Here is a 27,726-nt window from a genome sequence, read left to right as displayed (position 1 = left end):
CAAAGACATGCAGGTCCTTGGACTCCTCCATCGCCAGACCATAACAACACGACGGCTGGAGGAAGAGCGCATTATCTTCCGCCTAGGAACCCTCCAACCACAAGGGATGAACCCAGATTTCTCCAGTTTCCTCATTTCCCCTCCCCCAATCTTGTCTCAGTCAAATCCCTCAAACTCAGCACTGCCTTCCTCACCTGCAATCTTCTTCCTGACCTCTCCGCCCCCACCCCACTCCAGCCTATCACCCTCACCTTGACCTCCTTCCACCTATCGCATTTCCAACGCCCCTCCCCCAAGTCCCTCCTCCCTACCTTTTACCTTAGCCTGCTGGACACACTTTCCTCATTCCTGAAGAAGGGCTTATGCCCGAAACGTCGATTCTCCTGCTCCTTGGATGCTGCCTGACCTGCTGCACTTTTCCAGCAACACATTTTCAGCCAAAATGTCTTAGAACAAGACCAGAGTTCTCCTGATGATGAAAGTTTGAGAGAAGCACAAACAAGAAGCAGTTGATCAGTCTGACAGGATTCGTGGAGAGAGAGAGAAAGAGACTTAATGTTTTGGGCCTAATGGTCAAGGATCTTGAACTCGACATGTTAATCCCCAGCCTCTATCTCTATCTCTCTCCCTCCCCACAAGAGTTGCCTGAGCTGCATTGCTGTAGCATCCTGTTTCTCTTTCAGCATCTGTAGTATTTTGCTTTGAGAGAATAATGTCAATTTGATGACACAGCGAAATCCAGTCCTAGTAAATATTTGCCCAATTTTTCTGTTTGTCTATTCACAGAGGCTTCCTAATCAGAGTTTCTCCAGCACTTTGTGTTTTTTATCTCAGACCTCCAGCACCTGCTGTGTTTTGCTGTGGTAGCACTCTATACAATTGGTCAAAGATTTTCTCTCACCTGAACTTTGTACTATTTTACCTGGAAACAATAAAAATGATATACCTATTTTGGACAAACATGGATACCATGAACAGAACAAATAAACACTAAGCTCTCGACACAGTGAGAGAGAGCTGTGGCAGGCTGAAATGTGTAGAAGGATTGACATGGACAGATGTTTGGAAATTCTACACCAGGACAGTCATTTTCACTGCATGAACCAGCATCCCAAGCTGCGAGCGACACAAAGCTGGAATCACTCAGATGGTCCTGTACTTTGCTCTCTGCCTTTTTCACAATCAGATATTTAATGGGATTATTATTCACCTGGCAGATAATTATTTGCCAATTACAGCAATATTAGCAAAGATGAGATTGTCCCTTCACTGAAATAATGGAGATGAACTTTGCTCATGCTTGTGTGTTGACCGAATTTACACAAATTGATGGAGATTTGAAGTGCACATGAGTAGCAGTGATCCCCACCACACAAACAGACACAGAGTGAGGGGACAGACAACAGGAATCTTTCATCCTTTGGAGGAGCGACAGTTCCAAAGGAGTTCCTGGATGTTACTTCAGTGAAGATTCTATGTTTCAGCACTTATGTACAGTTTAGTGAAATTGTAATTATAAAATATCCATGGTTCAAGTCCCTCCACAGCTTCACCCCTCCCTATCTCTGTCCCCTGCTCTGGCTCCTATACCCCTCCCAATTTCTGTCACCAGCTCCAGCCTCTACACCCCTCCCTATCTCTGTCACCTCCAGCCCCTATACCCCTTCCTATCTCTGTCACCTCCTCCAATCCCAACAGCCCTGTGCTGTGTGGGGGAGGCAGGTTCAATCAAGTGGTTAGGGTCTGGAATGGACTAGTATGGATCCCATCTGAGACACTTGGGCCAAGAGGTAGTTACACTACCCCAGACACCCACCACCTCATTTCCTGGGGAATTCCCAGATACACAATCGTCCATACTGACCAGATATCCTAAATTAATCTAGTCCCATTTGCCAGCACTTGGCCCATATCCTTCTGATCCCTTCCTGTTCATGTATCCATCCAGATGCCTTTTAAATGTTGTAATGATACCAGTCTCCACCACTTCCTCTGGCAGCTCATTCCATGCACACACTTCCCTCTGTGTGAAAAAGTTGCCCCATTGGTCCCTTTTAAATCTTTCCCCTTCTACCATAAAGGATAGAGAAACAGTTAATGTTTGTGTTCTGCCTAAAGGTGGTTGCTGTGGTTTTGGTGAGGGTGAGTGCATGGATAGGTGCTGAAGCTAGGATAAAAGTGTTCGGCACAACATCGTGGGCCAAAGGGCCTGTTCTGTGCTGTATTGTTCTATGTTCTATGTTCTAAATCTCCCTGTATCCCATACTTCCTGACTTTATGAATGAGCCTACCATAAGGAATCTTATCAAATGCCTTGCTGAAGTCCACATACACCACATTCACTGCTTGACCATCGTCGACCTGTCTCATCACCTCCTCAAAGAACTCAATAAGATTTGTGAGGCATGACCTGCCCCTCACAAAGCCATGCTGACTGACTTTAATCACACTATGCTTTGCCAAATAGTCATAAATCCTATCCCTCAGAATTCTTTCCAAAACTTTGCTGACCACAGACGTAAGATTGACTGGTCTGTGATTGCCAGCGATTTCCTTATTACCCTTCTTGAAAAGTGGCACATTTGCCTCCTACCAATCCTCCGGTACGACTCCTGTGGAGAGTGAGGAGGCAAATATCCTCACCAGCAGCTTAGCAACCTCCTTTCTCGCTTCCCGGAGCAGCCTAGGATAAATCTGGTCTGGCCCTGGGGCCTTATCAATCTTAATGTTTTCCAAAATTGCCAGCACATCAGCTTCATCAATCTTGATCTGGTCAAGACTGTGTCCCAGCTCCTCAAAGTTTTCATTCACAACAAGTTCCCTTTCCTTGGTGAAAACTGAAGCAAAAAACTCATTTAGGGCTTCCCCTATCTGTTCAGATTCCACGCACAAGTTCCCTATGCTATCCTTGATCGGCCCGACCTTCTCCCTGATCATTCTCTTATTCCTTGTGTAGGAGTAAAATGCCTTTGGGTTCTCCCTAATCCTTCTTGCCAAGCCTTTTTCGTGTCCCCTCCTGGCTCTCCTCAGTCCATTTCTGAGCTCCTTTCGAGCAAGCCTGTAATCCTCTAAAGCTGTGCTAGACTCTTGCTTCCTCCACCTTACATAAGCTGCCTTCTTCCTTTGGATGAGAAGCTCCTCTGTTCTCGTCATCCAAGGCTTCTTAATCTTACCCCTTCTTACCTGTCTCAGAGGAACAAATTTGTGCATCACTCACAACTGCTCCTTAAATAGTCTCCGCATGTCTGCTGTGCCCTTTCTGTGGAACAATTGCTCCCAGTCTGTACTTCCCAACTCCTGTCTGATAGCGTCATAATTTCCTTTTCCCCAATTAAATATCTCCCCTTGGTAACTGCTCCTTTCCCTCTCCAAGGCTTTGGTAAATGTGAGGCAGTTGTGATCACTGTCACCAAAATGTTCTCCCACCGTGAGATCTGACACCTGTCCTGGCTCATTGCCGAGCACCAAATCCAAAATGGCCTCTCCCCTTGGCGGTCTGTCTACGTACTGAGTAAGGAAATCATCCTGAACACACCTGACAAAATTGGCTCCATCTACACTTAGGATATTCCAGTCGATATTGGGAAAGTTGAAATCACCCATACCAACAACCCTGCTACTTCTGCATTTTTTAAGAATCTGCCTGCCTATGAAGTCTTCAATCTCTCTACTGCTGTAAGTTGGTCTGTAGAAAACCCCCAACGTGATGGCTGTTCCCTTGCTGTTCCTAACTTCCACCCATACTGACACTGGACAAACCTTCCACAACAGCCTTCGTTTCTGTAGCTGTGATGCACTCTCTGATTAACAATGCTACACCCCCTCCTCTTTTTCCACCCTCCCTATTCTTTTTAAACATTCTAAACCCTGGAACATCAAGCAACCATCTCTGCCCCTGTGAAACCCATGTCTCCGTTATGGCCACAACATCATAGCCCCAAGTACTGATCCATACTCTAAGCTCGTCACTCTTATTTTGGACACTCCTTGTGTTAAAGGGACTCACTGTAAGGCGTTGGGGACCGGGGAAGCGAAAATCCAACACACTTTAACCGATCCCTTTGTTTCATCGCGTCAGAAACCTTCCTTTTAGATTCAATACATCCTGTCACTGTCAGTCTGCAGCTGACCCCCTCTCAGACATGTGGCTCTGATTCCCACCCCCCTGCCAAATTAGTTTAAACCCTCCTGAACCACACGAGCAAATCTCCCACCCCGGACATTTGTGCCCCTCCAGTTCAGGTGCAACCCGTCCTTCATGTACAGGTCCCACCTTCCCCAGAAGGTATCCCAATGGTCTAGGTATATGAAGCCCTCTCTCCTGCACCAGCCTCGCGGCCACGTGTTAAGCTGCATTCGCTGACTGTTCTTCATCTCACTATCTCATGGCACCGGTAGCAAACCCGAGATCACTACCCTACCCGTCCTGCTCTTCAGCTTCCAATCTAACTCTCTGTAGTCACTTTTCAGATCCCCAGTCCCTTTCCAGGCTATATTATTAGTGCCAATATGTACCATGACTTCTGGCTGCTCCCCCTCCCCTTCAGAATCTTGTAAACCTGATCGGCAACATACCTTCCGGGAGTCCCATTTCTGACCCAAACTCTCCTGTCAATCTGTCTAAATATTGAGTCCCCTATTACTAGCGCTTTTCTATTTCCCTCCCTTCCCTTCTGAGCCACAGTGCCAGGCTCAGTGCCAGAGACCTGACAACTATGGCTTACCCCTGATAGGCTGTCCCCACCAGCAATATCCAAAACGGTATAGTTTTTGTTGAGGGGAATGGCCACAGGGAATCCCTGTTCTGACCGTCGGTTCCCTTTCCTACCCCTGACAGTAACCCAGTTGTCCTTATCCTGTTTCTGGGGAGTGACCACCTCCCTGTACATCTTCTCAATTTCCCCCTCAGCCTCCCGGATGATCCGTAATTCATTCAGCTCCAGCTCCAGCTCCCTAACTCGGTTTTCGAGGAGCTGGAGTTGGGTGGACTACCCGCAGATGTAGTCGGCAGAGACATGTGAAGTGCCACATGCTGCGGGAGGAACATGCAACTGCCCTAACGTCCATAATCCGTTACTCACCCACTTATAAACTTTCCCAGAAGTCCTTCGTTCCTCCCTCACACCTCTCGGCAAATCCTCCATGCTTTTACCGTATTTATGAAAATCGGACTCTCACAGTGCTCAACTACTGGTATCACTTTATCCATGAACAATAAGTTTATGGGGGGACATCTCGACTGCAAGGCGTCTACATCGACTTAGAGTCACTGTGCACCCATTCGCCTACATATGACAACAGGGTGCCTACTTGGTATCTCTTCAGATCTGGGAGGTACACCCCCCATATCTTGCAGAAGTTGCAACTTGATAAATTTAATTAGAGGCACCTACAGCAACAAATAAATGATCCAAGCCATCCCGCAAACCTCCGTAGTACCTATTTGGGTAATAACAACAGGAGCATCCTCATTGGATATAACAACTGAGGAAGAACATTCATTTTAATCAAGGCTATTTGGCCTCACCATGACATGGGTAGTCCCTCCAATTGCTGCAAGTCCTGCTTTATTCTCTCAAACAGCTGCGCAAAGTTAGCCCTGTACAGATGCCAGAAGGTAGGGATAATAACAATTCCCAGATATAGAAAACCTTTCTGTGACCATCCAAAAGGAAACTCCATCCGTCCTCCAGCTTTGGAACCTCCACCAACTACCACCACTACCAACACACACACACACACACACACACACATGACTTCTGATTTTGTGAAATTTATGCTGTATCCTGAAAAGCTGCTGAATAATTTAATTTTTTTTGTATTAGTCAGGTATGGACTTTTCGGGGTTAGCCAAAAACAGAAGGTCATCATCCGCAAAGAGAGTGCTTTTGTGTTCCCCAATTCCCACCTTTGATACCATTATTTCAGGGTCCCTTCAGATAGTTTCTGCCAGTGTTTCAAACACCGAGGTGAACAGCATCGGCGACAGAGGACATCCCAGTCGGCTGCCCCTCCCCAACACCAAAATTGCTCAATTTAGATTAGATTCCCCACAGTGTGGAAACAGGACTTTCGGCCCAACCAGTCCACACTGACTCTCCAAGGAGTAACTCATCCAGACCAATTTCCCTAACACACCTAACACTACAGGCTATTCAGCCTGGCCAGCACATCTTTGGACTGTGGGAGGAAACCGGAGCACCCAGAGGAAACCCATGCAGACACAGGGAGAATGTGCAAACTCCACACAGACAGATACCCGAGAATGGAATCGGACCTGGGTCTCTGGTGCTGTGAGGCAGCAGTACTAACCACTGAGCCACCGTGCCGCCCTATTTAACCCCATTCATGGTAACCGCCACCTTGGGGTCTTTATATAACACTGCCACCCACCTGGAGAAGGCCCCTCCTAGACCAAAACGATCTAGAACACCAAAGAGATAAAACCATTCCACCCAATCAAAAGCTTTTTCTGCATCCAGGGAGACCACCAAATCCAGAATCATTCTCTGCTGAGAAATTTGCACTATATTCAATACCCATCTGATGTTACTGGAGGACCTGCAGCTCTTGATAAAATCTGTCTGGTCCTATTTTATAATAACGGGCAGCACCTTCTCCAACCTCGCAGCCAACATCTTTGATAGAATTTTAAATTCCACATTCAACAACGAGATGGGTCTATATGATGCACAATCCTCGGTGTCTTTCCCTGTCTTTAAAATAAAGGAAGATATTGGCCTCCCTCAGAGAAGGTGGAAGACAGTCCTGGCTATATGAATGACTATACATCTCCAGGAGTGGTTCAGCTAATGTGTGTATGAACTCCTTGTAACATTCACTCGGGAACCCCTTCTGGACCGGGTGCCTTTCCACCTTGGAGCTGCCTTACTGCCTCCTGCACCTCCTGTATTGTCAGAGGTGCATTTAAAAGGGAGGCCTGATCTGCATTTATACTGGGGAGATCCAAGTTTTCAAAAAAGGATTCCATTCTTGCTTCTCCATCCCCACAGCTCTTGATGTCTCGACGAATTAAGGGCTATGGGGAGAATGAACATAGAACATAGAACATAGAAAGATACAGCGCAGTACAGGCCCTTCGGCCCTCAATGTTGCACCGACCGAATCCTATCTAACCTACACTAGCCCAATAACTTCCAAATGCCTATCCAATGCCCGCTTAAATGACCATAAAGAAGGAGAGTTCACCACTGCTACTGGCAGGGCATTCCATGAACTCACAACCCGCTGTGTAAAGAATCTACCCCTAACATCTGTCCTATACCTACCACCCCTTAATTTAAAGCTGTGTCCCCTAGTGCGGGTAAGTGGAGTTGAAATGCCCATCAGCCATGATTGAATGGCAGAGTGGACTCGATGGGCCGAATGTCTTATGGTCTTAACTCTGCAGAGAACTCCCAGAATCTGGTATTGATCTTCCTCAGTTCACAAGTGACATTGCCAGTTGTCTCCCTGACACACACAATGGACTGTGGATCACTTTTCTTCCTAGTCAGTTAAGTCAGGTATCTACCCGGCTTATCCCCATACTTAATCAGCTTTTGCTTTGCAAAGGAGACCCCGCTCTTCGCCACTTGTGTCAGTGCTGAGTCCAGAGCAGCCTGGAGAGCTGTGACCCATTGCAATTTGGCCACGGATGGTCTGGGATAATATGCCGATTCCGCTGCCTTCAGCATCCGCTGCTGCTCTTCTCTCTGGCTCCTTTGCATTGTTGAGTATGAAGTAATTATACCCCTTAAGAATGCTTGGGTGGTCTCCCAGAGCACTGATGGATTGCTGGCTGTACCCTGACTGAATTCCCAAAAAGCCCTGAGTTCCCTTGGGATATACTGTACAAAGTTGTCATCCTTCAACAGAAACGGATCCATGTGCCATTGCCGTGCGCCTACTCCACTACCGTTGGTCTTAACATCTAAATATACTGCCGCATGGTCGGAAATAGTTATCCTCCCAATCCTGCAGGCCAACACCAAGTCCAAACAAACCAATGGAACAAAGAAAATATCAATTTTTGTGTGGCACTTGTGCAGGTTGGAGTAAAAGATAAACTCCCTCCTATTCAGGTGGAGGCACCTCTACAAATCCACTAGCCCCAACTCCTCATACAAGCCCACTAGCTATCTAGACTGCAAAAGTGTACCCGACTGACCTCTTGACATTCTGTCTACACCATGTGCATGAGACAATTAAAGTCCCCTCCTGTAACTATACGGTGCACCCCAAGAACCATTAATTTAGAGACTGCATCAACTAAAAATTTGACAGGATGCGCTGGGGGACAGTAAATGTTCAGGATGCCGTACTCGACTCTGTGTATTAGAGCCTTGGGAATGACGAACCGTCCATGCTCAGCCTTGATTTGATCTGTCATGTGAAAAGGGAGATTTCTTTGCACCAGTATGGCCACCATCTGCTTTTGGAGTTAAAGGCAAAAGAATATCCTATTGTATCCCCCCTGCTGTAACTTCAGAAGTTCCCCATTGTTAAATGTGTCTCTTGCAACAGCGCAATGTCAACCCTTTCCTTCCTAAGATTTGAGAGCATCTTCTTCATTTTAATGGGGAAATGGCTCCCATTTAGAATCCAGATGCACCACCTGAACAGATCGTTAGCCATGATCGCACAATACAGCCCGCAGTCCCCTGAAGAAGAAGCCCATTCAATGTGTGACAAGTGGAGAAAAAAAACTTTATCAAATTTAAAGACTGTTGCTACAAACACAAACCAAAACTACTATAACTAAAAAACTAACTTCTACTCCTAACTTGAACAAATAAACAAATCCTCAGAGATCTCCCCTCTTGCCCATAGAGGGCATTCACTCCCAACCTCACAACCATCCTAGCAACTTCCAATTAAGACCATGCCCCAAACCCAAGCAATGAAAAAAACAAGTTAATTACACTCCTACAAGTTAACAATGGACGTCCACCCCTCCCACTCCTGATCTCAACCCCACATATCTTTACATCAAAGGAGTAACCACCCCTCATCCAGCAAAACAGAACAATAAAATAACTAATAACCACCAGATATAATATAAAACACACTGGATTTTACATCAAAGCAACACCAAGCCTATAAGGCCCGAGACCCTGACATAGTAAGGGAGTGCCCTGCCTGCTGTGCTCCCTTTGCTTCCTTTCCCTTGGAAGTCTTCACTTCAGCTCTAGATCTGGCAAATCCAAATTTAAAAGGGCTCTAGGCATTCTATCTACTTTACATTACAAACTTTTCTCAGGGATGGCAAATGGGGAGGAGTGGTGGTGTTAGAAGCCCACCTTGCCTGATGTATGGCACAGAGGGTGAAAGTGAGGACTGTAGATGCTAGAGATTAGAGTCAAGAGTGTGATGCAGGAATAGCACAGCAGGTCAGGCAGCATCCGAGGAGCAGGAAAATCAACAATTCAGGCAAAAGCCCTTCATCAGGAATGAGGCTGGGAGCCTCGGGGGTGGAGACATAAATTGGTGGGGAGTGGGGTTGGGGGAAAGGTAGCTAAGAGTGCAATAGGTGGATGGAGGTGGGGGTAAAGGTGATAGGTCGGGGGGTGGAGCGGATAGGTGAGAAGGACATTGGACAGATGGGACAGGTCAAGAGGACAGTGCTGAGTTGGAAGGTTGGAACTGGGATAAGGTGGCGGGGGAGGGAAATGAGAAAACTGGTGAAATCCACATTAATGCCCTGGGGTTGAAGGGTCCTGAGGCAGAAGATGAGGCATTCTTCTTCCAGGCATCGGGTAGTAAGGGAGTGGCGATAAAGGAGGCCCAGGACCCGCATATCCTTGGCAAAATGGGAGGGGGGGATGAAGTGTTTGGCCACGGGGTGGTGGAGTTGATTGGTGCGGGTGTCCTGGAGATGTTCTCTAAAGTGCTCTGCGAGTAAGCATCCTGTTTCCCCAATGTAGAGGAGACCGCATTGGGAGCAACGGATACAGTTAATGACATGTGTAGAAGTGCAGGTGAAACCTTGATGGATGTGGAAGGCTCTTTTGGGACCTTGGATGGAGGTGAGGTGGGAGGTATGGGCACAAGTTTTGCAATTCCTACAGTGGCAGGGGAAGGTGCCGAGAGGGGAGGGTGGGTTGTTAGGGGGGTGTAGATCTGATGAGGAAGTCACAGCGGGAACGGTCTTTACAGAAAGCAGATAGGGATGGGGAGGGAAATATATCTATGGCACAGAGCCTAACACAGCATACTGTTCAGACTGCTGCCATCTTGAATCCACTTGTCTCTCAGTTTAAAGTTGATGTAGAAGTCCAGAGTCCACAATCCTGACTCATTGACTGAATCCTGACATTAACGTCAAGCTCTTGCTCTCTAACAATTTTTTTTACGGCACTACAATGGCCATCAGCTGAGATATAAATCAGGATTTATTACTTTAAATTTAAACCATGTTGAACGAGTGAGGAGACAGCTAATATGGTTTGAGTACAACACAGTGAACAGATGTAAACAAGCAAACTAAGACAGATTGAAGGTCAGGTCTGTTCTTGAGGCTGGGGAGAAGGCTGTAAGGCAGGTTGACTTGTAACTTGTGACCTTACCCTGGTTAGATTAAAGTTGCAGTAAGCTAGACAGACTGTGAACAATTATTACTTTGCACAGAAACAAGAATTTTAATGTTCATTTCTCCTGTGGCTCTGCTCTTTAATCAATGAGGTATACAACCAAGTCAGGATCATGGGAAATGTCCAGCCCCATTCTCACTAAATATTTACTGGCTGTTTGGGGTTAGAATTCTACAAACACTTCCTCAAAAACTGCAATCAAGTTAGTCATGCATGTTCTTAATTTAACAAGCCTGTGTCTTTCGAAATGACGTTTTATTCTGTCTCTCAGAAATCTTTCCAACAATTTTCCCACTGTGAAGGCTAAACCACTGATCTGTAAATACTCAGTCTACCCTTCTCCCACTTTTAAAGAACAGTACAATTTCACTGTCTGCTTGCTCTCTGAGGACAGTTAGCTCAGTTGGCTAAATGGCTGCTTTGTAATAGCATGGGCTCAATTCCTGCACTGGGCTGAGATCCCTCCCTTTCTCCTCACCCAGCTGCCTCTTTCCCTCCATGAGAAAACAGCTTGATGGGGTGATGGTGACTTGACCAGTTTTTTTGGATCATGCCTGTATCAAGAGAGGATTGGAAAGTGATAGGATGGATAGTTGGGTTCTTGTTCCCTAGGGGAGAAATATCAATTACTGGGAGACCAATTAGATTAGATTACTTACAGTGTGGAAACAGGCTCTTCGGCCCAACAAGTCCACACCGACCCGCCGAAGCGCAACCCACCCTTACCCCTACATTTTACCCCTTACCTAACACTACGGGCAATTTAGCATGGCCAATAGAGACATAGGTTTAAGGTAAAAGGGGGTAAGTTTAAAGCAGATGTGAGAGGATGGTAAGTACCTGGAATGCACTACCAAAGGTGGTGGTGAAGATGGATACAATAGCAACATTAAAGAGGCATCTTGACAGAGATTAGAATAGGCAGGAATAAGGCAAATATTTGCAGTTTAGAAGGGCACCATGTGTAGGTAAAGTCTTAGAACAAACCAAAGAACAATGCAGCACAGGAACAGGCCCTTCGGCACTGCCATATTTTACCCTTCCACACTAAAACGATCTTCCCTTACAGGATCCATATCCCTCTATTCCCTTCCTGTTCATGTATTCGTCTTGAATGCTGCTATTGTGTCTGCTCCCACCACCTCCTCTAGCAGTGTGTTCCAGGCATTCCCCAACCTTTGGGTGAAAAGGATGGGTTGAAGGGCCGGCTCAATGCAGCACAGAACAGGCCCTTCCGCCCACGATGTTGTGTCGAGGAGTAATCCTAATGTTAAAATAACTTAACCTACGCACTGGTCAATTCACTGCTGTCCATGTGCATGTCCAGCAGTCTCTGCGTAAAGAACCTCCCTCTGATGTCCCCTCTGTACCTTTCTCCTAATATCTTAAAACTATGACCCCTCCTGCCAGTCAATCCTGCCCTGGGGAAAAGTCTCTGACTACTGACTCTATCCATGCCTCTCATTACCTTGTATACTTCGATTAGGTCACCTCTCTTCCTCCTTCTCTCCAGAGAGAAAAGTCCGAGCTTAGTCAACCTCTCTTCATAAGGCAAGCCCTCCAGTCCGGGCAGCATCCTGGTAAACCTTCTTTACATCCTCTCCAAAGCCTCTGTATCTTTCCTATAGTACGGCGACCAGAACTGGACACAATATTCTAAGTGTGGTCTCACCAGGGACTTGTTGAGGTGCAGCAAAACCTTGTGGCTCACCCTGTTAATGAAAGCCAAAATACCATACGCTTTCTTGAACAAGTGAATGGTCACTCAGTGTACTGTGATCTGTTGACTATTTGGAAAGTCATTAGCTCATTGCTTTGAGATTGGATTTTTCATTATTTTGCTTAGGGTTTAGTTTCTTAACCAATCACTATTGTCTTCCTGACATAAGCCCCACCAGGTTCCTGTGCTGTACTGTTCTTTGCAAGGACCGGAGCTTCACTCAGAGAGGGGTGAATGATACTAGACACAGTCAGCAATGATAACTTGCTTCATCCATACAAATGACAAATGTTCCCGCCCCCATAGTTTGAGGCAGTGTGTCAAGCCCATAAAGGCTCAGGGTGGGGGTGGGGCGAGATAATTCACACTGTCCAGGTGCTGCTGTGTGGAGTGATACAGGGCAGTGTGCCCTGTGCTCAGTGAGAGGTGCATTGGGAATGGGAATCCCACAGCAGGTTGGTGTTGTTGGAGCTACTGCAGGGACTGAGACAGCAAGGTAAGGAGCTCTTACACAACCAGAGATACACTGGTCCAGGCACAGGGAGAGACAAACACCCATTTCAAAGAAATGTCTCCAGCTCAGCATTGAATAGTTTGATTCTTCTTCACCTGCACTATTGTCAGGAAGACAATAGTGATTGGTTAAGAAGCTAAATCCTAAGCAAAATAATGAAAAATCCAATGTCAAAGCAATGAGCCAATGACTTTCCAAATAGTCAACAGATCACAGTACGTTGAGTGACTGTTCACTTGTTCAATGATGGGGGGGGTCTTACAGACAATGGCAAGGCAATGACTGGTAGTTTTATCATTGGACTGATTATCCAGAGGCTCAGATCACATTCTGGGGACCTGGGTCCAAATCCTACCACAGCAGATGGTGGAATTTGAATTCGATAAAAAATAAAAATTCTGGAATTAAGAGTCTAATGATGACCATGAATCCACTGTCAATTGTCAGGAAAAACTAAACTGGTTCACTCATGTCCTTTAAGGAAGGAGACTGCCATCCTTACCTGGTCTGGTCTACGTCTGACTCCAGACCCACAGCAATGCCCTCTGGGCAATTAGGGATGGGCATTAAATGCTGGCCCAGCCAGTCTTGCCCTCATCACGTGAATCAACAATAAAAAGGCAAATCGAGATGTAACGATTGGAATCAGGTAGACCTCACTGATTCTGAGGTCCTTGACTGGGGTTGGTAACCTGAGCCAATCAGGAAGCCCTTGCTTACCAATATAAACAGGGGATTGTCTCACAACTACACACACACACACCATGGGTGCTGGGAAAAAAATAAGCACTACCGCAGTTAGGCGGTAGTGTGGGGGTTAATTTAAAAAAAGAAAAAAAAAATAAATAAAATAAACATATAAACAGGAGTCTATCAGCATTGCCCTCTGATGTGAAGGGCACTGCTTGTCAAAAAAAAAAACAGGGGGTTGTCTCACAACTACACACACACCATGGGTGCTGGGGAAAATAAGCACTACCGCAGTTAGTCGGTAGTGTGGGGGTTAAAAAAAAAGAAGAAAAAACAGGAGTGAAAAAAAGAAAAAATAAATAAACAGGGGATTAAAAAAAACAAAAAATAAAGTGGGATAAATGTGTCAGGGCAGACCAAGAGCTGGAAGTGGCATGCGGTAGGCTGCAGTTGAGTGGCTGGAAGGTGGGAGGATTGGGTGGTTTGCTGGGTTGCCAGGGGTGTCTGTGATATATGCACTGTTTTATTGTTCGGATTGTCTGTCCGTGATGGCATTTAATGTTTCCTTCTTGATAATGTAAAGTGGGATTTGAAGTTTGTCCTCATTTCCCTGTGAACTGGTTGTATGGAGTGGTTTGGGGTCTGGCTTTGCTGCCCCTTTCCCCTGTAAATTACTGTTTCTTATACACAGCTGTTCATGTTAACTGTTTGTTTGTAATTTGTACTGGTTAATAAAATAAAAAATATATAAATGTGGATTACCAATACTCTTGACTTCTTTAGGGTGAGGTGCACAAGGTGAGGAATGGAGTGTTTTATTTCCACCTCCAATTCTATTTTGATTTAGTCTCTAACCTCCCTTTGACCTTTTTTTCATGTAGGCATTGCTCGCTCTGGGCTTTCCTCGTCACTGGTTCATTGGCCACATGGATGTCTTTCCTGGTAAAGGAATTTAAAAAAAATATGAACAGGGGATTTAGAATCTTCTCAGTTTAGTGGACTGATTTCAAGCTGACTGGCCACAGCCAATGTACAGTGCACAAGTAAATAAAGTTAAAAATCACGTAACACCAGGTTATAGTCCAGCAGGTTTATTTGGAAGCATTAGCTTTCAGAGTGCTGCTCCTTCATCAGGTTGCTGATGGAAGAGCAGCACTCCGAAAGCTAAAGTTGTGTGATTTTTAACTTTGTCCACCCCAGTCCAACACAGCTCCTCCATATCAAATAAATAAAGGGTGACTTGGTGACCGGATACCGGCCTCTGTGCAGTTATTTCAAGAGGCAAAGTCTAAGTATCAATTCCTGAATTACAATTACAAATTATCCTGTTGCTGACATTAGCCGGACTACATGCTAGTTTTCTGACATGTTTTCATTTTGCTGTCGGGAATCTGGGGTAGCCATCAACACTATGCTCAAACACTACTGTGAGCTAGTGAACACTCCCTGTCACCATCAGTCTCCATCTCATATCTTGAGGGTCTCAGGAACCCTCCACAAATCAACACCAAAACTGTGAGCTGAATTAGGCCAATCAGCCCATCAACTTCCTACTCAATTGAGAATGCTACTGTAGAGCCAAAAGCTTACTGTACAACATTGTAAAATATTAATTGCTGTCAAAATAATTGAAACTTGTTGGAGATGAAGCAGAAGAAATATTGTTTTCCTCTCTCTGAGATCTCATCAAACTGGACTGGAACAGAATGTGTGTCTGGAGCTGGGGTGAAAAGCCGCTGAAGAGGAAGGTTCAGTTCTTTGAATCCGTGACCGAAAGCAAAGAGGTTATTTCTCTCTGTTGGTAATTGTGAGTAACTTAACAACAACAAAGTTTAATCTGCTTGGCAAATTATCATCAATCTGTCTTGATGATTAATGATTATAAATCACTTGATTCTTAACTTCAAATTAAAGAGATAGCAAGGTAATATTCCACTAGTGAAGGGACACCATTGGAAGGTATTTGATTAATTGGTGAACCTTGGCTCGCATTTTAATTATCGAATTTGCAGCTTCAGGGAAAATTACAGTCAAAGCAGCAAACAGTCACCTCACATTCTATACCAGCTGATGACACACTGGTTTATTGACATCGCATGGGTGCCAACTCCTCCACTGCAAATAAATAAATAATCTGGGGGGAGGAGAGGAGTGGGGAGAGAAGGGGGAAAAGATGGGGGAGAGACGAGGGGCGAGATTGTTGGAGGGGAGAGGAGAGGGGAGATTGTTTGGGGGGAGGGGGAGAGGAGGGAGGTGATTGTTGGGGGATGGGGATAAAGGAGGGGGAAGTTAGTTGGGGGGCATAAAGAGTAGAAGAGTGGTGAGGGGGAGATTTGTCAGTGGAGGGGGGAGATTGTTGGGGGTAGAAAGGAGGGAGATTGTTGTGGAGGGGGAAGAGCTGGGGAGAAATTATGGGGGGGTAGACTTGGGGAGAAATTGTTGGGAATTGAGAGGAGGGCAGAGATTGTTGGGGGAGAAAGGAGGGGGTAGATTATTGGGGTGGAAGCAGATCTTTGGGGGAGGAGGGATGAGTTTGTGGGGGGTAGATGTGGGGATAGATTGTGGGCGGGATTACTTGGGGGAGATATGGGGGGGGAAGTAGGAGGATTGTTGGGTGAGGGGGGGTGATTGTGTGAGTGGGGAGTGGTGGGGGATATTGTGGCAAAGGGAAACTGTGAAGGATAAGGGAGGTGGGGAAAATGTGGGGAATGGGGGAAGAGATGGAAGAGATTTGGGGTAAAGGGAGAGGTGGGGGGGGATATTGGGGGAGGATGAGAAAGACCTTTTTTTAGTTCATCTGTGAGATATGGGTGTTGCTGCCTGGTCAGCATTTATTGCCTGTCCCTTGTTGCCTCTCAAGAAGGTGGGGGTGAGCTGTATTCTTGAACCACTGCAGTCCACTAATTGTGGGTTGACCCACAATGCCATTAGGGAAGGAATTCCAGGATTTTCCCCCAGTGATAGTGAAGGAACGGCAATATATTTCCGAGTCAGGGTGGTGATTGGCTTGGAGGGGAACTCGAAGATGGTGGTGTTACCATATTTCTGCTGCTCTTGTCCTTCCAGATGGAAGTGGTTATGGGTTTGGAAAGTGCTGTCCGAGGATCTTTGGTGAATTTCTGCAGTGCATCTTTCGGATGGTACACACTGCTGCTACTGAGACTCGGTGGGGGAGGGAGTGGATGTTGTGCCTATCAAATGAGCTGCTTTGTCCTGGGTGGTGTCAAGTGTCCTGAGTGTTGTTGGGGCTGCACTTATTCGGGCAAGTGGGGAGTATTCCATCACACTCCTGACTTGTGCCTTGTAGATGGTGGACAGGTTTTGGGGAGCGAGGAGGTGAGTTATTCACCGCAGTATTCCTAGCCTTTGACCTGCTCTTGTAGATACTGTTTTTATGTGGTGAATCCAGTTGAGTTTCTGGTCAATGATAACTCCCAGGATGTTGACAGTAGGGGGATTAAGTGATGGTAACATGTTTGAATGTCAAGGGGTGGTGGTTAGAAATATCTCTTATTTGTGATGGTTACAGCCTGGCATTTGTGTGGTGCAAATATTATCTGCCACTTGTCAGCTCAAGCCCCTGAACATGGACTGTTTCAGTATCTGAGTTGCGAATATTGAACATTACCCACCTATCAGCGAACATCCCCACCTGTGACCTTACGGTGCAGGGAAGGTCATTGATAAAGCAACTGAAGATGGCTGGGCCTCAGACACTACCCTGAGAAACTCCTGCAGAGATGTCCTGGAGCTGAGGCGACTGACTTCCAACAACTACAACCATCTTCCAGTGTGTCAGGTATGATTCCAAACACGGGAGAGTTTGGCCTCTTGATAGCCGGATAAGTGATGGCCTAGTGATATTATCATTAGAATATTAATCCAGAAACTCAGGTAATGTTCTGAGAATCTGGATTTGAATCCCACCACGGCAGATGGTGGAACTGGAATTCAATTTTTAAAAATCTGGATTTAAGGAGTCACATCAGCCAGACCATGAAATCATTGTTGATTGTTGGAAAAACAATATCTGGTTCATTCATGCCCTTCATGGAAGTAAATCTGCCATCCTTACGTGGTCTGGCCTACATGTGACTCCAGACCCACACCAATGTGGCTGACTCTCAGTTGCCCTCTGAAATGGCCTGGTAAACCATTCAACTGTACCAATCGTTAAAAAGTCTCTAACAAATGAAACCAGGTGGATCACCTGGCATCGACCTCGGCACCAGAACAGGCAATGGCAGAGACAGCTCTTTTGACCATACAAAGTCCTCCTCACCAATATCTGGGGGCTAGTGCCAACATTCAGAGAGCTGTCTTACAGGCTGGTCAAACAACAGCCTGACACTGTCATACTGACAGAATCATACCTTACAGACAATGTCCCAGACACCACCATCACCATCCCAGAACATGTCCTGTCCCACCAGCAAACATGATGGCACAGTGGTATACAGTCGAAAGGGAGTTGTCCGAGGAATCCTCAACATTGAAGTCTCATAGTTACAGGTTAAACACAGCCATGAAACCTCCTGCTGATTACCATGTACCATTCTCCCTCAGCTGATGAATCGATACTTCTCCATGTTGAATAGAGGAAGCACTGAGGATGTCAAGTGCAGAAAACGTACTCTGGGTGTGGGTTCTCAATGTCCACCAGCAAGAGTGGCTTAGCAACAGTTCTACTGATTGGTTTGGTCACGTCCTAAAGGACATAACTGCTAGACTGGGTCCGTGGCAAGTCATGAGGGAACTAACAAGTGGGAAGAATATACTTGACCATACCCTTATCAATCTACCAGGTTGCAGATGCATCTGCCCATGACAGTAGCGGTAAGACCGACCACCGCACAGTCCTTGTGTGGATGAAGTCCTGCCTTCACAATGAGAATACCCTCCACCGTGCAGTGTGACACATTCACTGTACTAAATGGGACAGACTTCAAACAGATCTAGCAACTCAAGACTCGGGATTCATGAGGCACTGTGCGCAGCAGCAGCAGAAATGTACTCCAGCACAATCTGTAACCTCATGGCCCGGCATATCCCCCACTCAACCATTACCATCAAGCCAGGGGATCAACCTTGGTTCAGTGCAGAGTGGGGGGAAGGGGGGGGAGCATGCTAGGAGTAGCACCAGGCATACCTGAAGATGAGGTGTCTGTCTGGTGAAGCCATCAAATAGGACTACTTGCATGCCAAACAGCATAAGCAGCAAGTGATAGACAGTGCTAAGCAATCCCACAACCAACACATCAGATCTAAGTTCTGCAGCCCAGCTCCATCCAGTCATGAATGGTGATGGACAATTAAACTCATTGGAGGAGGAGGCTCCACAAATATCCCCAAGCCCAATGATGGAAGAGCCAGTACATCCGTGCAAAAGATAAGGCTGAAGCTTTCACAGCAATCTTCAGCCAAGAGTGCCGAGTGGATAATGCATCTTAGCCTCCTCCAGTGATCCCCCGCATTACAGATACCCATCTTCAGCCAATTCAATTCACTCCACTTGGAGACACTGGATACTGCAAAGATTACAGGCCCTGACAACATTCTAGCAATAGTACTGAAGACATCTGCTGCAGACCTTGCCACTCCCCTGGTCAAGCTGTTCCAGTGCAGTTACAACACTGGCATCTACCCAACAATGTGCAAAATTGGCCAGATATGTCCTGTACATAAAAAGCAAGAAAATCCAACCCAGCCAATCACTGCCCCATCAGTCTCTCCAACATCAGCACAGTAATGGAAGGTGCAATTAACAGAGCTATCAAGCAGCACCTGCTCAGCAATAACCTGCTCAGTGAGGCCCAGTTTGGGTTGTACCAGGGCCACTCAGCTCCTGACCTCATCACAGTCTTGGTTCAAACATGGACAAAACAGCTGAATTCCAGAGGGGAGGGGAGAGGGACAGCCCTTGACATCATGGTCACAGGAGTGTGCTGGCAGACAGCAAGCTGATTTGAAGTGTGTCTACCTCAGGAGTATCCGGAATAAGGTAGTTGAGCTTGCAGTATGGATAAATACCTGGGACTTCGATGTTTTGGAGACATTAATTTTGGAGACATGGATAGAGCGGGGTCAGGAAGAGATGTTGCAAATTCCAGGGTTTAAATCTTTCATTAAGATCAGGGAAGGTGGTAAAAAAGGGGGAGGTGTGGCTTTGTTAGTCAAGGACAGTATAACGATGGTTGAAAGAACTTCTAATGAGGACTCGTCTACTGAGGTGGTATGGGCTGAGGTTAGAAACAGGGGAAGAGAGGTCACACTCTGGGAATTTTTTATAGGCCTCCACAAAGTTCCAGGGATGTGGAGGAGAGGATTGGCAAAACGATTTTGGGCAGGAGTGAAAGGAACAGGGTGGTCATCATGGGGGACTTTAACTTTCCCAACATTGACTGGAAATACTATAACTAGTTCAATAGATGGATCAGTTTGTGTCCAATGTGTACAGGAGGGTTTCCTGACACAATACATCGAAGGGCCAACAAGAGGGGAGGCCACACTGGATCTGGTACTTGGGAATGAACCAGGCCAGATTTTTGATTTAATAGTAGGTGAGCACTTTAGAGAGAGTGACCATAATTCAGTTGGTTTTAGTTCAGTGAAGGAAAGGGATAGGTACATGCCACAGCGCAAGAGTTATAGATGGGTAAGAGCAATTATAATGTAATTAGACAAGACTTAGGAGGCATAAACCAGGGTAGCAAAATGCAGGGGATGGGGACAATTGAAACGTGGAGCTGGTTTAAGGAACAGATATTGGGTTGATAGGTATGTCCCTGTCAGGCAAGGAGAAAGTGATAAGGGAAGGGAACTGTGGTTTACTAAAGAAATTGTATCTCTTGTTAAGCGGAAGAGGGAGACTTATGTGACATTGAGACGAGATGGTTCAAATGAGGCGATGGAGAGTTACAGAGTAACTAGGAAGGATTTAAAGAGAAAGTTAAGAAGAGCAATAGGGGACATGAGCAATCCTTAGCAGGTAGAATAAAGGAGACAGAAGTGGGAAGTTGTGCGTGGACCTTGTGGAGATCGGAAAGGTGTGAAATGAATATTTCTCATCCGTTTTCGCTCAGGAAAAGGAGAATATTATGGAGAAGAAGACTGAGATACAAGATATTAGACTAGAAAGGATTGAGGTTACTAAGGAGGAGATGTTATCAGTTTTAGAAAGTGCGAAAGTAGATACGTCCCCTGGGCTGGATGGGATCTATTCAATGATTCTCTCATAAAGTCATAGACATGTACAGCATGGAAACAGACCATTCGGTCCAACCTGTCCACGCCGACTAGATATCCCAACCCAAGCTAGTCCCACCTGCCAGCACACTGCCCATATCCCTCAAAATCCTTCCTATTACCCATCCAAATGCCTCTTAAATGTTGCAATTGTACCTCCACTACATCCTCTGGCAGCTCATTCCATACACATACCACCCTCTGCATTAAAAAGTTGCCCCTTAGGTCTTTTTTATATCTTTCCCCTCTCACCCTAAACCTATGCCCTCTAGTTCTGGACTCCCCGACCCCAGGGAAAAGACTTTGTTTATTTATCCTATCCATGCCGCTCATAATTTTGTAAACCTCTATAAGGTCACCCCTCAGCCTCCGACGCTCCAGGGAAAACAGCCCCAGCCTGTTCAGCCTCTCCCTGTAGCTCAATTCCTCCAACCCTGGCAACATCCTTGTAAATCTTTTCTGAACCCTTTCAAGTTTCACAACATCTTTCTGTTGGAAGGAGACTAGAATTGCAGGCAATATTCCAACAGTGGCCTAACTAATGTCCTGTACATCTGCAACATGACCTCCCAACTCTTGTACTCAATAAGCTGACCAATAAAGAAAAGCATACCAAACGCCTTCTTCACTATCCTATCTACCTGCGACTCCACTTTCAAGGAGCTATGAACCTGCACTCCAAGGTCTCTTTGTTCAGCAACACTTCCTCGGACCTTAAGTTCTCCCTTTATTCCATGAGATCTAATCTTGCTAATCAATCTTCCATGGGGAACCTTACCCTTGCATTTATTTACATTAAAATCCACCTGCCACCCCTCAGCCCATTAGATCAAGACCCCATTGTAATCTGAGGTAACCTTCTTTGCTGTCCACTATACCTCCAATTTTGGTGTCATCTGCAAACTTACTAACTGTACCTCTTATGCTCGCATCCAAATCATTTACGTAAATGACACAAAAGTAGAGGACCCAGCACCAATCCTTGTGGCACTCCACTGGTCACAGGCCCCCAGTCTGAAAAAACAACCATCCACCACCACCCTCTGTCTTCTACCCTTGAGCCAGTTCTATATCCAAATGGCTATTTCTCCCTGTATTCCGTGAGATCTAACCTTGCTAATCAGTCTCCCATGGAGAACCTTGTCGAATGCCTTACTGAAGTCCATATAGATCACATCTACTGCTCTGCCCTCATCAATCTTCTTTGTTACTTCTTCAAAAAACCCAATCAAGTTTGTGAGACATGATTTCCCATGCTCGAAGCCATGTTGACTATCCAAATACATGTACATCCTGTCCCTCAGGATTCCCTCCAACAACTTGCCCACCACCGAGGTCAGGCTCACCGGTCTATAGTTCCCTAGCTTGTCTTTACCGCCCTTCTTAAACAGTGGCACCACGTTGCCAACTTCCAGTCTTCCAGCACAACCGGATACAAATTTCTCAGCAAGAGGCCCAGCAATCACTTCTCTAGCTTCCCACAGAGTTCTCAGGTACACCTGATCAAGCCCTGGGGATTTATCCACCTTTAACCGTTTCAAGACATCCAGCATTTCCTCTTCTGTAACCTGAACATTTTGCAAGATGTCACCATTTATTTCCCTACAGTCTCTATCTCCCATATCCTTTTCCACAGTAAATACTATGCAAAATATTCATTTAGTATCTCCCCCATTTTCTGTGGCTCCACACAAAGGCCACTTTGCTGACCTTTGAGGGGCCCTATTCTCTTCCTAGTTACCTTTTTATAATTCTCTGGGAAGCTAGGGAGGAGATAGCAGGGGCTTTGGCTCAATCTTTGAGTCATCATTGTCTACAGGTTTAGTACCAGAGGACTGGAGGATTGCAAATGTTGTGCCATTGTTCAAGAAGTACAATACAGATGATGCAGATATTTATAGAGCAGTGAGCCTTGCATCTGTTACAGGGAAAATTTTGGAAAGGATTGTAAAAGATAGGATTTATAATCATCTAGCAAGCAACAATTTGACTGGAGATAGTCAACAAATTTTCGTCAAGGGCAGGTCGTGTCTCACAAACCTCACTGAGTTTTTTGAGAAGGTGACCAAGCATGTGGATGAGGATAGGGCAGTTGACATGGTGTACATAAGACCATAAGACATAGGAATAGAAGTAAGGCTATTCGGCCCATCGAGTCCACTCTGCCATTCAATCATGGCTGATGGGCATTTCAACTCCACTTACCCACATTCTCCCCGTAGCCCTTAATTCCTTGTGACATCAAGAATTTATCAATCTCTGCCTTGAAGACATTTAGCATCCCGGCCTCCACTGCACTCTGCGGCATTGAATTCTACAGGCCCACCACTCTCTGGCTGAAGCAATATCTCCGCATTTCTGTTCTGAATTTACCCCCTCTAATTCTCAGGCTGTGTCCACGGGTCCTAGTCTCCTCGCCTAACAGAAACAATTTCCTAGCATCCACCCTTTCCAAACCATGTATTATCTTGTAAGTTTCTATTAGATCTCCCCTTAATCTTCTAAACTCCAATGAATACAATGCCAGGATCCTCAGCCATTCCTCGTATGTTAGACCTACCATTCCAGGGATCATCCAGGGATACATGGACTTCAGTAAAGCCTTTGCTGAGGTTCCACATGGTTGGATTTTGGAGAAAATGCACAGGCATGGGGTTGAGGGTGATTTAGTAGTTTGGATTAGAAACTGGCTTTCTGTAAGAAGGCAGGGAGTGGTGGTTGGTGGAAAATACTCAGTCTTAAGTCCAGTTACTAGTGGTGTGCCATTAGGATCTGATTTGGGACCACTACTGTCTGTCATTTTTATAAATGATTTGGATGCAGGAATAGGTGGATGGGTTAGTAAGTTTTCAGACAACACTAAAGTCGGTGCATTGGTGGACAGTGTGGAAGAATGTTACAGGTTTCAGGGGACTTTGATAAACTGCAGAATTGGGCTGAGAGGTGGCAAATGGAGTTCGATACAGATGCAAGGTGATTCCTGTTGGGAAGAATAACATGAGAGCCGAATACTGGGTCAATGGAAGGATTGTTGGTAGTGTGGATGTGCAGAGGGATCTTGGAGTCCATGCACATAGATCCCTGAAAGTTGTCACCCACGTTGATAGTGCTGTTAAGAAGGCAAACGGTGTGTTAGGTTTTACTGGTAGAGGGATTGAGTTCCAGAGCTGCAATGTCATGCTGCAACTATACAAAACACTAGTGCGGTCTCAGTTGGAATATTGTGTGCAGTGCTGGTTGCCCCATTACAGGAAGGATATGGAAGCATTAGAAAAGGTGCAGAGGAGATTTACCAGGATGTTGCATGGTCTGGAGTGAAGATCTTATGAGGGAAGGCTGGAGGTCTTGGGTCTGTTCTCATTTAAATAAGGTGGCTAAGTGGGGATTTAATAGAGACACATAAGATGATCAGAGGATTAGATAGGGTAGACAGTGAGAGTCTTTTAGGAGAAAGTGAGGACTGCAGATGCTGGAGATCATAGCTGAAAAATGTGTTGCTGGAAAAGCGCAGCAGGTCAGGCAGCATCCAAGGAGCAGGAGAATCAACTTTTCGGGCATAAGCCCTTCTTCAGTGAGACTCTTTTCCCTAGGATGATGATGTTGGCTCGTACGAGGGGGCATAGCTGCAAAAGCTGATAGATTTAAGACAGATGTTAGAGGCAGGCTGTTGACTGACAGAGTGGTAAGGATGCAGTTAACTCAGCCACATTAGGGCATTTAAACAATCCTTGGATAAGCACATTGATGATGATGGGATAGTGTTGGGGTACGGACTTAGATTAGTTCACAGGTCGGCGCAACATCGAGGGTCGAAGAGCTTGTTCTGCACTGTATTGTTCTATGTTCAAGCCTGCATTCAACTGAGTGTGACATCAATGAACACTAGCTAAACTGCAATCAATGGTACGGCACATTGTGGGGTGTGGGAGAGATTGGGGAGATTGTGGGGTATGATAGAGGCTGGGGAAATTGTCAGGGGAGATTGTGCTGGGGGGAGGAGGAGAGGTGTGGGACCTTGTGATGGGTGGGGGGAAAAGGTGGGGGAGATTGTATCAAGCTGGGGTGAGGGGGGAAGAGGTGATGGGAGATTGTGTCGATCCGAGGGGGTGGGGTGCGGGGAAAGAGACGGGAGAGATTGGGTCGAGCTGGGCGGGGGAGATTGCGTCAACAGGTGGGAAGAGATGAGGGAGATTGTGTAGATGGGGTGGGGGGAGAAAGAGAGCCAGGAGAGATTGTATTGAGGGCTGGGAGACTGAGTTGATGGAGGGGGAAGAAGTGGGGGAGATTGTGTAAATGGGGGGGGGGGGGGGGGGGGGGGGGGTGAGGTAGGAGAGATTGTGTCGAGGAGTGGAAAAGGCGGGAGAGATTGATTCTAAGGCAGGGAGATTGTGTCGGGGGGGGGAAGACGTAGGACAAGATGTGTCAATGGGGGAGAAGAGGTTGGGGGCATTGTGTTGATGGGGCGAGAGAGGTGGGAGAGACTGTGTCAAGGGGTAAGAGGTGGGGCAGTGTGTTCGTAGTGGGAGGTGGTGAGAGCGAATGTGTAAAAGTGTCACAAGCAATAGTGAGAGTGGTACAGGAAATCTTTCCACTGGTTAAAGTCACAGAGGAAGATGTTTCTGTTTATCTCAGCATCAGGATGGCTCTCCAGGAGTTCTCCAGGGTCGTGTCCTTGTGTCCAGCCATCTTCAGCTGCTCCATCAATGATCTTCCTTCCATCATAAGGTCAGACGTGGGCATATTTGCCGACGATTGTAAATTGTTCAGCACTGTTCACGACTCCTCAGACATCAATGCAGTCCCTGTCAAAGGACAGTGGGTAAACCAAAAGACACATTAAACTGATGACTCCAATCCAAGAAACCATGGTGATGGTGAATCCAATTCAAAAATTGTCCAAAGTGTTCCACATCTTCCCCTTTTCCACATTGTCCTTCGGCATAAACATGTATTCCCAGCAAATTAATGTTTCCTCATGGACAATTCCCCCATTGCAGGAATGAGCTCATGAACACTTCTCTCTCTCCAGGCATGCATGTCTGTTATTTGGTAAAAAGATCAAAACTGCACTCAATACTTCAGGCGAGATTCTTTAATGTTTGTTAACTTACAAGATGTGGAGCCTCCTGACTGGACCAGTTTTTGTTGCCCATCAGTAACTGGCCTTGAGAAGACCTCACCAAATCTCTTACAGGGAAAGATCTTTGCTCCTGTACTCCAAACTTTAGTAATGAAGGCTAACAAATCATTTCCTGATTTGGAGATGCTGGAGTTGGACTGGGTTTACAAAGTTAAAAATCACACAACATCAGATTACAGTCCAACAGGTTTATTACGAAGCACTAGCTTTCAGAGCGCTGAAATTATACATTGAAAAAGACCTGGATTGTCTGTTAAGTCTCTCATCTTTTAGAAGGACCTTGTTGGTTTCAATTCTTTCATATGTAAATTGAAAAACTTTTTTTAAAAAGTTACTTTCTTAAGTGAATTTTAACAATTGGTGTCATGTCGGCCCAAATAATGTACTGAAGGTGCGAGCTGCCCTGTGTGAGACTGACTGATTCTAATCTAAAAAAATAGATTTACAGAATCTTACATGGATTCATGCATTTTTGAGCAAAGTAAAATGTAATTCTGCAAGTATGAATTCACCCCACAAACTTGTGTGTGTGTGTGTGTGTGTGTGTCTGGAGTGAGTGAGTGAGTGTATTGCAATGGGGTCACCTGTAGCGTGACATGAACAAATAGTCCCAGTTGAGGCCATCCCCATGGGTATTGAGCTCGGCTATCAGCCTCTGCTCCACCACTTTTCGTTGTTGCCTGTCCCAAAGTCCACCTTGGACTGTCATCCAATGGTCCAAGGTTGAATGTCCTGGACCGCTGAAGTGTTCCCAAATGGGAGGGAACACTCCTCTCTGTTGATTGTTGTGCAGTGCCCATTCATCCGTTGCCGTAGCCTCTGCTCGGTCTCACCAATGTACCATGCCTCAGGGCATCCTTGCCTGCAATGTATGAGATAGATAACATTGGGGAAGTCACATGAGTACCTGCCACGTACACGGTGGGAGGTGTCCCCATGTGTAATGGTGGTATCCACGTCGACATTCTGACACGTCTTGCAGCACCTACCGTGACAAGGTTGTAGGGTATTGTCCTGAAGGTCAGGCAGTTTGCTACGAACAACGATCTATTTGAGGTTTGGTGATTGTTTAAAGGCGAACAGTGCAGGTGTGGGGAAGGTCTCGGTGAGGTGCTCATCCTCATTAATAATGTGCTGCAGGCTGCGAAGAACATGGTGTAGTTTTTCGGCTCCTGGGAAATACAGGACAACGAAACGTACCCTGTCAGTTGCAGCACGAGTCTGTCTCCTAAGGAGGTCATTACGGTTCCTCGCTCTGGCACGTCAAAACTGGCGGTCGATGAGTTGAGCATTGAACGGCATACCCAGCTTGATGCTCAACTCATTGACCACCAGTTCTGACGTGCCACAGCAAAGAACTATAATGACCTCCTCGGGACACGGACACGAGCTGCAACCAACAGGGTACCCTTCGTTGTCCTGTATTTCCCAGGAGCTGAAAAACTACACCATGTTCTTCGCGGCCTGCAGCACATTATTAATAAGGATGAGCACCTCACCAAGACCTTCCCCACACCTCCACTTCCCACTTTTAAACAATCACCAAACCTCAAATAGATCATTGTTCGTAGCAAACTGCTCAGCTTTCAGGACAATTAGATTACATTCTCTACAGTGTAGAAACAGGCCCATCAAGTCCACCCAGACCCATTTCCCTCTGACTAATGCACCCAACACGATGGGCAATTTAGCATGGCTAATTCACCTAACCTGCACATCTTTGTGACTGTGGGAGGAAACCCACGCTGACACGGGGAGAATGTGCAAACTCCACACAGACAGTCACCCGAGGCTGGAATCGAACCTGGAACCCTGGTGCTGAGTC

This window comes from Hemiscyllium ocellatum, chromosome 8 (genome assembly GCF_020745735.1).
Source record: "Hemiscyllium ocellatum isolate sHemOce1 chromosome 8, sHemOce1.pat.X.cur, whole genome shotgun sequence".
NCBI lineage: Eukaryota > Metazoa > Chordata > Chondrichthyes > Orectolobiformes > Hemiscylliidae > Hemiscyllium > Hemiscyllium ocellatum.
The sequence above is the reverse complement of the archived record's forward strand: the minus strand, read 5'-3'. Positions refer to the sequence as shown.